The sequence below is a fragment of the Hippopotamus amphibius genome, chromosome 5, assembly GCF_030028045.1.
Source record: "Hippopotamus amphibius kiboko isolate mHipAmp2 chromosome 5, mHipAmp2.hap2, whole genome shotgun sequence".
In the NCBI taxonomy this organism is placed as follows: domain Eukaryota; kingdom Metazoa; phylum Chordata; class Mammalia; order Artiodactyla; family Hippopotamidae; genus Hippopotamus; species Hippopotamus amphibius.
In genome coordinates, this window is record NC_080190.1 from 66223001 (window position 1) to 66236369 (window position 13369).

Genomic DNA, 13369 nt, shown 5'->3' on the forward strand with positions numbered 1-13369 from the left:
AGCCTCATCCCCCGCCAGCCCAGGCTCCGCGACGGGTCCGGGGCTTTCGGTGGGGCTTGATGAGCTATTGTCCTTCAGGAGCATTAATGATGAAACCGCGCGGCCTCCGCGTCGCTGGCGGATCCGCTGGATGCGCTGAGGGCCACTTGCTAAGATGAGGCTTTCCCCAGAGCTGGGCACAGAGGCGCTGTGGTCACGATCCAGGGGCTCCTGTTAGTAGCATCCACCTTTGGTGGAAGAAGGCGACGTGGGCGTTCATCGGGCAGTTCTGGGGAGAGCCTTAGAAGGTGAAAGGGAAAAAAATGCCACCTTCGATGGTGTCATGTCCTTAAATAATAATAAATACATTAACGGTTGTGGCCACCGCTGGGACGATAGCATTGGGTGGCCATAGCCACAAGAACTGAGAATTTACATCCATGCCTGCCTGTTAGCTTTTTATAAATTAAGACAGAATCCAGCTTTGCATATTCTTTAGAGTAGCAGATGTACTTTTCATGGGTAAGACTGTGTGCATGGTCATAATTTTTAATTCACTTGCTTTACAGTGTGTTAATTTGTGATCTCAGCAGGTGTTAAGACTAGCACGAGGCTTTTGTCTTAAGGACCAATTTCAATTAGCTTGTGGAAAAAATATTTTTATATGGGGGTGTGGTGGACAACATCAGGTGTGAAAATGAGGTTAGTAGTTGCTCTGTTCTGCTGGAAGTCAGTGCTGTCCCTTTGTAAGTCTAGATGTTGGCCAGGGCTCCATGGCGGGGGGTAAGTCAAAGGAATTTGTTTATTTTAGCGGGAATTGCTAACTTGCTGTGGGCCATCCATGCTTCCTCTGATCTCCCACTCAGTGATGGGTTCAAGGATTGACAAAAGGAGAGGCAAATTTTTGATGTCTTCACAAAAGAGAAACCCACGGGAAAACAATTCTCCAGCATTGGCCAAATGGATGCATTTCAAAGCCTCTTCCATTTGGCAATATTATGTGTATTTACCCCTATAAAATGTTTAGGAAATGGGGAATCTTGGGGTGACTAAAAGCCTCCAATAGACTAAGTGGGAAGAACCCAAATGTCCACTGCCCTCTGGATTTATACTAGTTAATCAGGCTGTTGATGGAGTTAATAGATGGTGCATTAGACCGGGTGCATGTCAAAGTGTTTTCTGAGCAATCAGTTGACTTCCCCAAAGATTATGGATATATCATAAAGGTATAAAGAAACCTCTCTCTGTTTAAATCTCCTGTTGCTTCTCAAAGTCTCTTGGGCCCAATGGTCTCCATTCATTGGGACTTCCTTACTCGCCTTCCTACTCTTTTTACCCTCTTTGCGTATGACTTCACTGTTCTTTGTCTTTGAAGGCACTTCCCAGGGCAGAAATCTAGTCAGGATAAAGTCCTCAAGACATACATTAAAAGAGTTTTAAATGATCCCCTGGGGCATCTCATAATGGTTTAGACTTCCCCTTCCTAGAGGAAGCACCTATCTCCCTTCTTATATAGATTTCTGATACCCATACTTGATCGGAAATAACCTTCAGGCCAACATTCAAGAGGGCTCAGGAGCCTTCTGGGAGTGCTTGAAAAATCCTCCTATCCTGTGTCCCAATCAGCTAGGCTGACTGAGATAGAGTTGAATAATTCATCAATATATATTAGATTCACATTCTCCCTGTAACATCACAATAAAAATGGTACACAGGGTCATTTTTATGTGGATTTTATGTAACTCCTTTCATCCTAGCATTTTGTTACATGGTCTCCTGAGAAAGGCTGGGTCTAAGAAATTTACAAGTCAGGATTTTTCCCCTTTCATACTGGTTGGTTCCTTCAAATAGATGATGTAGTTGAAACTCAGAGAATCTAGGGAATGTCAGCTTCATAATACTCTGTTTCTTAGAATAGAAGAGATCACAGAGTTCATCTGGTCAAACCCTTTATGTGACAGGAAAAAAACTGGTATTCAGGAGGTATAGGGGACAAATATGCAACCTGATATGCAGATCTAGTTGAATTATCTATATTTAATGTCGAATATTTAGCACATGCACAGAATTTTAACACTGAGATAATATTGTATCGTTAAAATACACTCTGGTTATATTAAAACTTCTGTTGGCCGAACTGCCTTATCAGTGCTTTCCATTCAAGGCTACTCCCCAGTCACTGCTGTGCAGGTGTGAACGTGTCACATCAGTTCATTTGTAACTACGGTGTGAGCAAAAACGGATACCCCGCTTGTGATTTGCACACAGGAAGAGCAGTGTGCAGTGACTCGTTTTCTGTGGCCTGAGGGTGTGCACGTTTGCACACTGCTGCCCACACTGTCGACACCCTGCAAAAACTTCCTTTTGAGGTGTTAAAACATCGTCCCTATAGTCCTGATCTCACTCCATCAGACTTGCACCTGTTTGGTCCCCTGAAAGCAGCCCTACGAAGATAAAGATTCACTTCTGATGAAGAAGTGAAGACAGTGATGCATTTGTGGCCCGCAGCTCAGCCTAAAACAAAATTTTTAATGAGGGAATACGAAAGCTTGTTGACAGATGGACAAAGTGTATTGAAAAGCAAGGAAATTATGTCAAAAAATGATGTATTTGTTTTTTCTAAGAGTTAATTAAAATAAATTCTACAGCCAGAGTGCGGATCATTTTTGACTCACCTGTGTACATTTGAAATAGTCAACGTGATTGTAAGTTCATCAGTAATCTTGAGTTCTGCAGTGGCCTCCCACTCAGGGAGCCCCTGACAAGGTGAATAATAAATAGTGGTAATAGCTTACACTTATTGAATGCTTATTGTGTGCACTGTGCTTTACCATTACTAACTCATTTAATCCTGGCAACAGCTCTATGGGGTGGGCACTATTTTCTCCTTTTTACAGGTGTAGAAACTGAGGCAGCAAGTGGGTGAGAAACTTGCCCACAGCTACAGTTAGGAAGTGGCAGCCTCATATTCTTAATTCACAGCTACCTGTGGTTGGGGTGTACATTTGCTTTAAGCAAAGGAATTTTGTGATTGGTCACAAGGTCAAAAGTCTCTTGGACCATTCCCAATACATATCCTCAAGGAGTCAGTGAAGAGCCTGATTACAGTAGGTTTGGTTGATTACTGTTGCAATGAAAATATTTTCTTAACCCCTGACCTTTATGTGTGCAAAATATTATGAATAAACGTATTGATTGTGAGTTGACTCCATTAGTGACAAGGATGTCTCATAAACATTTTATTGAGATGCAGTATGAACTGCTTCTTTACTTAGAGCCAGGCATGTAGCATGATTTAGAGATGAAAAAAAAAAATGAATTAGCCATGCAACCAGAATCATATTCTTTTGGATCTACTAGTAATTCATCCACAAAATCATCTATTTTAAAATAACTTTTATTTTGTGCCCCAAAACCTTTTCAGTTTTTCATGATCCACATTTATGATGTTGCACGAATTGAGTGGGTTTTTATTTTCCATGATTAGCTCCAATCTGGTTTATGACACCTATTGTAATTGTGATCATTTTACCCTTCTGAGATCTTGGTATGCAATTACCCTATTAATTTCCTGACCCTCACCTCTTCCAGAAGACTATGTCATGTGGGTATATATTTATATCTGACACATAAAAGTATACGAGTATAAGATTTATATGTCCAGATTAATTTCATTTGAGAATTCTGATCTCCTTTGAAGTAACCTGAGATTCCCTGGGAGTGTCATAAAAACAGATGGAAATCATTGGTTTAAGCTCGTCTTTGACTGTAAGTTAGGCCGTTCTAGACGGTGTATTCATTCCATCAAGGCACCAACTGGCATAACTCTCCACAGCAGCTCGGGAGCCTGAGGTTATGGATGCCCACCAAGCACCGAGCTAAACAGTACCCCACTGTTCTAAGACACAAACACAGCTTCTAAATGTACCTTATAGCCTGGAAAATATGAGGCAATCTGACTTTAAAAGTTTTTATTAGCTAGAAAAATGTTTAGTCTTTCCTGTTGTTGTACATATATATATATATTTAAGAACATTTATTGAGATACAGTTAACAGACAATAAACAGCATATATTTAGAGTGTACAATCTGGTATCCCAAAGTCCCAATTCATCCCCCCCCAGCCGTCCCCGCTTTCCCCACTTGGTGTTCATGTGTTTGTTCTCTGCATCTGTGTCTCCATTTCTGCCTTGCACTTCCTCTTTCATAGCTGTTAGCATTTGCCTTATGTATGGAGGTGCTCCTATATTGGGTGCACATATATTTATAATTGTTATCTCCTCTTCTTGGATGGATCCCTTGATCTTTATGTAATGTCCTTTCTTGTCTCTTGTAACATTTTTAATTTTAAAGTCTATTTTATCTGATGTGACTATTGCTACTCCAGCTTTCTTTTGATTTTCATTTGCATGGAATATCTTTTTCCATCCCCTCACTTTCCGTCTGTATGTGTCCCTGGGTCTGAAGTGGGTCTCTTGTAGACAGCATATATATGGGTCTTGTTTTTGTATCCATTCAGCCAGTCTGTATCTTTTGGTTGGTGCATTTAGTCCATTTACATTCAAGGTAATTATCGATATGTATGTTCCTATGACCATTTTCTTAATTGTTTTGTTTTTGTTTTTGTAGGTCCTTTTCTTCTCTTATGTTTCCTGCTTAGAGAAGTTCCTTTAGCATTTGTTGTAGGGCTGGTTTGGTGGTGCTGAATTCTCTTAGCTGTTGCTTGTCTGTAAAGCTTTTGATTCCTCTGTCGAATCTGAATGAGATCCTTGCTGGGTAGAGTATTCTTGGTTGTAGGTTCTTCCCTTTCATCACTTGAAATATATCATGCCACTCCCTTCTGGCTTGCAGAGTTTCTGCTGAGAAATCAGCTGTTACCCTTATGGGAGTTCCCTTGTATGTTATTTGTCGTTTTACCCTTGTTGCTTTTAATAACTTTTCTCTGTCTTTAATTTTTGTCAGTTTGACTACTATATGTCTTGGCGTGTTTCTCCTTGGGTTTATCCTGCCTGGGACTCTCTGCGCTTCCTGGACTTGGGTAGCTATTTCCTTTCCCATGTTAGGGAAGTTTTCAACTATAATCTCTTCCAATATTTCCTCGAGTCTTTTCTTTCTCTCTTCTCCTTCTGGGACCCATATAATGTGAATGTTGGTGCCTTTAACATTGTCCCAGAGGTCTCTTAGGCTGTCTTCAGTTCTTTTCATTCTTTTTTCTTCCACATCAGTGATTTTCACCATTCTGTCTTCCAGGTCACTTATTCGCCCTTCTGCCTCAGTTGATCTGCTATTGGTTCATTCTAGTGTATTTTTCATTTCAGTCATTGTGTTGCATATCTCTGTTTGTTTGCTCTTTAATTCTTCTAGGTCTTTGGTAAACTTTTCAATCTTTGCATCCAGTCTTTTTTCAAAGTCCTGGATCATCTTCACCATCATTATTCTGAATTCTTTTTCTGGAAGGGTGCCTATCTCCTCTTCATTTCATTGTTTTTCTGGGGTTTTATCCGTTCTCTTAATCTGGTACAAAGTCCTCTGCTTTTTCATTTTCTCTGTCTTTCTGTGGCTGTGATTTTTTCAGTTCCACAAGACAAAATATTGCTGATACTGCTTGATACTGCTGTCTGCCCTCTTGTGGAGGAAGCTATCTAGGAGGCTCGTGGTGCTTCCTGATGGGAGGGACTGATGGTGGGTAGGGCTGGGTGGGCAGATCTCAGTAAGACTTTAATCCGATTTGGTGGGCAGAGCTCAGTAAAACTTTAATCTGCTTGTCTGCTAATGGGTGGGGCTGTGTTCCCACCTTGTTTGTTGTTTGGCCTGAGGCTACCCAGCACTGTAGCTTACAGGCTCTTTGGAGGGGCTAGTGGCAGACTCTGGGAGGGCTCATACCAATGAGCACTTCCCAGAACCCCTGCAACCAGTGCCACTGTCTTCTTAGTGAGCCACAGCTGCCCCCCACCTCTGCAGGCAACCCTCCAACACCAGCAGGTAGGTCTGGTTCAGTCTCCTATGGGGTCACTGCTCCTTCCCCTGGGTCCTGGTGAGCACACTTTTTTGTGCGCCCTCCAAGAGTGGAGTCTCTGTTTTCCCCAGTCCTGTGGAGGTCCTGCAATCAAATCCCGCTGGCTTTCAAAGTCTGAGTCTTTGGGGATTCCTCCTCCTGTTGCTGGACTCCCAGGTTGGGAAGCCTGACATGGGGCTCAGAACCCTTACTTTAGTGGGTGGACGTCTGCAGTATAACTGTTCTCCAGTTTGTGAGACACCCACCCAGCATTTATGGGATTTGATTTTAACGTGATTGCACCCCTCCTGCCATCTCATTGTGGCTTCTCCTTTGTCTCTGGATGTGGGGTGTCTTTTTTGGTGAGTTCCAGTGTCTTTCTGTCAATGATTGTTCAGCTTTTAGTTGTAATTCCGGTGCTCTTGCAAGAGGGAGTGAGTACACGTCCTCCTACTCTGCCATCTTAATGCTATCTCTGTTGTTATATTTTGAATAGTGAACATGATTAATGTTAAATATTTATTTCCTTGATCAGAACTGATGGCTTTTGGATCTTAATCATTTATGGAAGTGAATAATATCCTTAAAGAAAGGACACATAGACAATCATTGTGCCAAAAAAGCCCATGCTTGGTATCTCTGGCTAAAATGAACATCTTTGTCCCTTAACAAAATAAACGTTTTACTGGTTCTGATTCTTAAAAGCAACAACAAAATATGTTCTTTTTTTTTTTTTTGCTTGTTTTTGGCTGCGCTGCGTGGCTTGTGGGCTCTTAGTTCCCCAACCAGGGATTGAACCTGGGCCACGGCAGTGAAAGTGCCGAGTCCTAACCATTGGACCACCAGGGAATTCCCCAAATATGTCCTTTTTGATACTATGTCTTGACTCTTTGGTTCTGGGAAAGGGGATTTACATGAGTGGGTGTGTGTGGATGGATGCATATGTATGTATATACATCTACATACGAACGAATAAATATTTGGTGTGTGTGTTACAGGTGTGTACATTGTAGGATGGGTAGTGACTGAGATTGCTGTAAGCTCAGAGTTAAGCCTGATTTGGATTTTAAAGGAATCTACCAAATGTTTAGCATTTAACCGATGAAATATATTGTAAAGGAAAATGAAATGTTTCAGGTTTTTAAGCGAAATACACTGTCAGCCCCAATTATGCAGAGTTGTAGTTAGGAAAATAAGGCATGTGATGTCATTAAGTTTAATGGAAACAGAACCCGGAGCTAAGGGGAGTGTGCCAGTTGGTATCTTGCTCTGCTCCGAGCCGGAGTTCTCTGGGAGACCATCCCAATACCTCCAGGCAGAGCTCCTTGCGACAATTGTGATGGGAAGTGGCAGCATGTATCTAGAGACTTTGGACCTTAGCATCTGTGTTGGGAGATCTGTGCAATGTGACCTCACACCTAAGCGAAATTGCTCTTTACGATTTAGACCCATTCTAGAGAATGGGGGCATTGATTTTACAAATGCACAAAAGCAGAGTACCATAGTAAAACTATAATTTATTTATACAAATGGCGTGTTTTTACAAAGGCCATCTGTCAGTTGACTCTCTGATCTAAAACAAATCTGTTTGTTCCCCGGAAGAAATAACATGTCTGTTGAAAAAGGATTTATGGACGACAGGCTGCCCAATTCACCAGTCATTGGTATAATAGTAACTGTTTATAGTATATTTACTTCTAGGGGAGTGCTGTGAGTGGAAACTATTACTTGTAAAGTATGGTAATTAATTTTTCCTTACCTCAAAGCCAAGAAATGGAGCCCAGTTGCATTTATTAAGATTGCTGCATGAGAAACATGTTTCTTCTGGAAAAAAGAATACAAAATAAACGCACGATAGGACCATGGGCTTGAGATTTGGTTTTGGAGGACAAGAAGACAAATCGCTATTGAGTGACCCTGGCCACTTGATCTCTAGGCACCATTGATAGCCCGTATTGAAGATTAGATCTTACTGTTAGCACTGAAAGAAAAGAGGACTCTAGTCTGGGAGAAACAGAAATGCAAGAGAAGGGACGACCCCCTGTCCCCTTCCACCTACACAAAAGAGATACTCCAGTGAATATTTACTCATATTTTAATAATTATTTTGGAATAGAATCTAATATTTCTTAATATGTACCCTTTTTAAGGAACTGGGCTAGGTCACATGAGAGGTACAAAAAGGCATGTTTTCTTCTCTCAAGAAGCTTGCCATCTAGCTGATAACTCAGGACATGGTGATAGATACAGAAATCACCTTGATATTATCAATGAGAATGGTTAACCAGAGTCAGTGGTTATCTTATCTCTGAACCTCTTTCTTAAGTTAATACCAGTCCTTATATTTTGGCTTTCCAAAGTATTCTTAAAAGTAGCTAAACCAAGTTTTTTCCCCAAACATTTAATTTTATTTATTTTTATTTTTTTTCCAGACATTTAAAAAACATATATTTGAACATGACACACAAATAAAAAAGTACAAAGGTAGATATGTCCAAGGGGTCCTTTCCCTGTGTCCCCCCGGCAGCCAGCTGCACTCCCCAAGGTAACCAAAGTTGAGTTACTTCTGTGCCCTTCCAAGCACCACTTTTCTCCCGGGTTTCTCTTTGTGGATAGAGGTCTCATTTGTCTTTTCCACGGGACTCTGGAGGAGTCTTAATATTCAAACCCCAAAGGGGACAGATTCTCCGACAGCACATTAACTCCACTCTAAGATCGTGGGCAGAAGAGTGGACACAGAGGCTCAGAGGCGAGACGTAGGTGAGTGTGACCACGAGGATCTTCTGATGGTACAGCAAACTGAAAGTCCCCCCGCCCCTTCGGATCTAGGAAAATCCTCACGTGATGTAAGTCAAAACCCAGAGGTAAGGCTGGCACTGAAATGCATTGTTGTCTCTCAGGCCAACAGTCCAGGATCCCAGCTCTGAAGATAGGAGGACCCTCCCTTACCTCTTGGTGACTCCTTGAAGATGCCTGGATGCCGTTCCACTTTATTTCCCACACATACCCCCCAGTAGTGGGGCTAGAGATGAAGTGGGCCCTGCCCAGCCCCGCCATTATGTAGACAAGTCTCCCAGGGTAGTTGGACTGAGCCTGTCTGCCCCCAGGCTCCACACATCAAAGGGCATCAGAAACAATGAGGTGGTTGTTGACCAGATCACATCCAAGGTCATGTCTGCTTGGGATCACTGTAGCCTGGGGCCCATGAGCAGGGTCGCCTTCAGCTGGGGCTCCTGCTCTCTGGTTTGGGCTGCCAGCCTTCCCTTCTGGAGGCGGGGTTTCATCTCAGTCCTTGGGGGATCTGAGGGTGGTGGACCAGAGCACAGCATGTCCCTGGAGCCTGCACAGGGACGGTTGGACTGAGCCTGCACCCTGTCCCTTTGGATTCAGCCAAAGCACTCTAGAAGCCTGAGCTACGGTACAGTGGGGTTGGGGCAGCTCATGGCTTCCTGCAGCCACAGCAGCCTTGGTGTTGCCCCTCCCCCATCTTTATAGAGGAATTCCTATCTATATATAGAGAGAGAGGAATTCCACTCTTGGGCCTTAGCACAACACTTCCTGCCTCACCTAAGTATTCCTTCCATTTCATTTGGGTTGGAGAATAGTATCAGAATGAAAGAGAAAAGAGTTCATGCCAAAGGAGGCTCAGTCACTCACACCTTCACTATCCATAGAGGTTTCAACCTCTGTTTCCTTCCTTCCTCCCTCCCTCCCTCCCTCCTTTCCTTCCTTCCTTCCTTTCCCTCCCTTCCTTCCTTTTCCCTCCTTGAAAATTCTTTTTTTTTAATTTTATTTATTCATTCATTTATTTATTTATTGGCTGCTTTGGGTCTTTGTTGCTATGCGTGGGCTTTCTCTCACTCTAGTTGCAGCAAGTGGGGGCTACTCTTTGTTGCAGTGCACGGGCTTCTCATTGCAGTGGCTTCTCTTGTTGCAGAGCACGGGCTCTAGGTACATGGGCTTCAGTACCTCTGTTTCCTTCCTTGGCTCGTGGGCTCTAGAGTGCAGCCTCAGTAGTTGTGGCGTATGGGCTTAGTTGCTCTATAGCATGTGGGGTCTTCCCGGACCAGGGATCGAACCCATGTCCTCTGCACTGGCAGGCGGATTCTTAACCACTGCACCACCAGGGAAGTCCCCAAAATTCTTAGCTTGGATTCTTGGACACATAAAGTTCTACTGAGAGCTGTTGAGCTCTTGGAAGATACTGAGGCCCTGGGACGTTTTGTGTGTGTGCGCTTCTGTTGAGAAGATCCATCTTATGTTGTTGGCTGCTTCTCAAAGGGATTTCCGCCCCAAACTTAGCTGCCCACTCAGTCTTCTTGGCTCACACCGCCTCCTAGCCTCACCAGCCAGCTCTGGTTCCTCTGCTACATGCTCTCAGAAAACTTCACTCCTCCCTTTATAGCACAGATTGACAAACTTTTTCTGTAAAAGGACAAATAGTAAATATTTGAGGCTTATGGAGTATATTATGTAGGTACTTATATAGCAAGAGAGAAAACAAATTTCCACAACTTTTCACTGATACAATTATAAATATAATAATAATAATGGAATATGATTTTTTGTAATATAGGTCTAATGAGAAGAATGGAATTCTATTTTAAGAGTGATACATTTCTCCTCCTCCTCCTTCTTCTTCCCCTCATCCCCTTCCCTCCCCTTCCCCTTCTCCTTCCTCCTCTCCTCCTCCTCCTTCTTCATCTTCTTTTAGACATTCCCCTTGGGTCTCTCTCTTTGCATACTCCAGGCTGTACTGGTTGCTTTCTAGGATTGCTATCTAATTATTTGAGGGATTTACCTCTTCCACACCCTTGACAATTTCCTTCACCCCTTTTGTGTGTTGGATCCACTGTCTTCTTCTTTCTTGGTTGAATTCCTTATTTTGGTGGGGAACATATTCCAGGAACTTCCTGAGAAAGGATGCATAGAGGTAAAACTATCTGCATATCTGAAAACATCTTTATTCTACCATCACATTTGATGTCTTTTCATCTGTGGTCATTTCTCTTACATTTTTTGTCCTTGAGGGTTTATGTCTGTAAATTCCTTTACTATTATTTTAGTGGAGTTTTGGGATGACATGGAAGTAAACATAGATAACAGAGTTGAAATTTCACCTGCCACTGAGTGTCTTTTTCCTTTATTAAAGTAACCCCCAATTTTAGCAAGATAGCCAGAATAATGACTGCATTTTGTAGCTTCCATTGGAGCTAGATGTGGCTGTGTTATGAAGTTCTGGCCAGTTCTGCATGTGTTATGTGTATAACTTCCAAGCCAACCTCTAAAGGCAAGAGGCAGGTCTTCTCCTTCTCCACCCTTTTGCCTAGAACATGGTTATGGTGGTGAGCCATCCTCAACCTTGCCGCAGAGGGTAACATGTGGGGAAGGCTGAGCAGCAAGACAGAAGGAATATGAGTCCCCAACATGATCCCTGGCATGTGGGAGAGAATTACACTTCTATTTTTTTTTAAATTAATTAATTTATTTTTTCATGGTGGAATGTAAAGAATTTTTGTTGTTGCTATTATTTTTTAAATTCTTTTCTAAAGAACTTTTATTGAGATACAATTGACATACAATAAACTGCATATATTTAAAGTGTACAATTTGATATTTTTTTCTCATTAGTAATATATATATGGCAATCCCAATCTCCCAAGTCATCCTACCCCAACCCCTCCCCACTCCCCCCACCCCCCCGCTTTCCCCACACCCTGCTTTCCCCACTTGGTGTCCATATGTTTGTTCTCTACTACACCTCTATCTTTTTAAAGTCATTGTTAGTAGGACCTGCATCCTGACTAATCCACTGCATGTTTAATCCACATGTTCAACTAGAGGAGAGCCTTCATTACATGTGACATAAATTTCTTCTCTTTTTCACATAAGGGAATTAAAAGGCTCAGAACTGGTAAGCTGTGGAGGAAGAAACACATCTCTCACTTGGGTGAATAGGTGAACTGTTGTCACACGACCACACTCCTAACTTATTTTATTTTTATTCACATGGTTCATGGAAGGGAGAATGAGCTTACAAAAGAAAGATTTAGTTCTAGTCCTAGTTCCTCCACAGTGTGATGTTGGAGGTGATAGAATCTCTTAGTCTCAGTTTCTTCATCTATAAAATGATAATAATGGTTAAGACTGGGATGAGGGGTTTATCAAATTATGCTTTTGTAGTTATGTCTTTAAATGTTTGCTCTAAAGTGAATCTAAAATGAATCTTTAAAATGAATGCTAGGGACTTCCCTGGCGGTCCAGTGGTTAGGACTCAGTGCTCTCACTGCCAGGGCCGTGGGTTCGGTTCCTGGTTGGGGAACTAAGATCCTACAAGCCTCGCAGCATGGCCAAAAAAAAGGGAAAAAAAAGAACGTTATTTAATATATAAACTTAATGTATTATCATATCAGTAACTCATTTACTGAACATTTTCCATGTGTCTGGGACTGCAAAGCACTTTTATAATGGTAATGGTGGTAATAATAATAACCCCTTACTGCATGCTTAGGATGTGCTGTGTACTCTGCTAACTGCTTTACATGTATTAGCTCATAAGCTCCTTAGAATAACCATGTACGAATAGTTCCATGATCAACCCACTTTGCAGATGAGGAAAGTAAGACTTACAGACGTTATATAACTTACCTAAGGCAAGGATTCACATTCATGTCTAGACCAACTCCAAAGCCTTTGCTTTTCTCTTTGTTCCTTTCCATCTTCTCATAAAATGTTTTATGTGATTTTTTAAAATAAATTTTTATTGGAGTGTAGTTGATTTACAATGTTGTGTTAGTTTTGGGTGTACAGCAAAGTGAATCAGTTATACATATCCATATATCCACTCCTTTTTAGATTCTTTTCCCTTATAGGTCATTCCAGAATATTGAATAGAGTTCCCTGTGCTATACCTAGGTTCTTATTAGTTAACTATTTTGTATATTATGTAACTTTTTAAATGAAAAATTAAAACAGGCAAGTAAGAGTAGAGAACCACAACTGAACCTTAAGCAAAATTTGCCTCTAACCATGGTCACCCATGGCAGTGACCCAACTTAGAATCATGGAAGGGGATGTGGGGTCACTCAATCCAACCTCTCACCCAGCATGGAAATTCCCCCTGTGACAGCCTGCAGAGATGGTCACCCAGCCTCTGTTTTATTTAATACCTCAGTGGCTGAACTTTTACTGCTTTATTAAGCTGTCTATGCCACTATTAGGGAATCTCAACAAAGCCGGTTTTCAGACTCCAGCCCATGTGCATGCCTGCCTTTGCAATGCCAAAGCTATCAAGTGGTGCCAAATCTCTGTCTCTCATCTCCCCACTTCCCCTCGCCTCCAACCCTATTTGATAGAGAATTTCATACAGATGGCATTTGAGCTGAATGTGGAGGA

At 42.0% G+C, this 13369-nt stretch overlaps 1 non-coding gene across 1 annotated transcript; it reads right to left on the reverse strand.

Moving 5' to 3' along the window:
- Positions 1 to 6751: 6751 nt before the first annotated feature.
- Positions 6752 to 6823, reverse strand: TRNAE-UUC (transfer RNA glutamic acid (anticodon UUC)). The gene has a single exon. It is a non-coding gene; the product is annotated as a tRNA-Glu (tRNA).
- Between the last annotated feature and the right edge of the window lie 6546 nt (positions 6824 to 13369).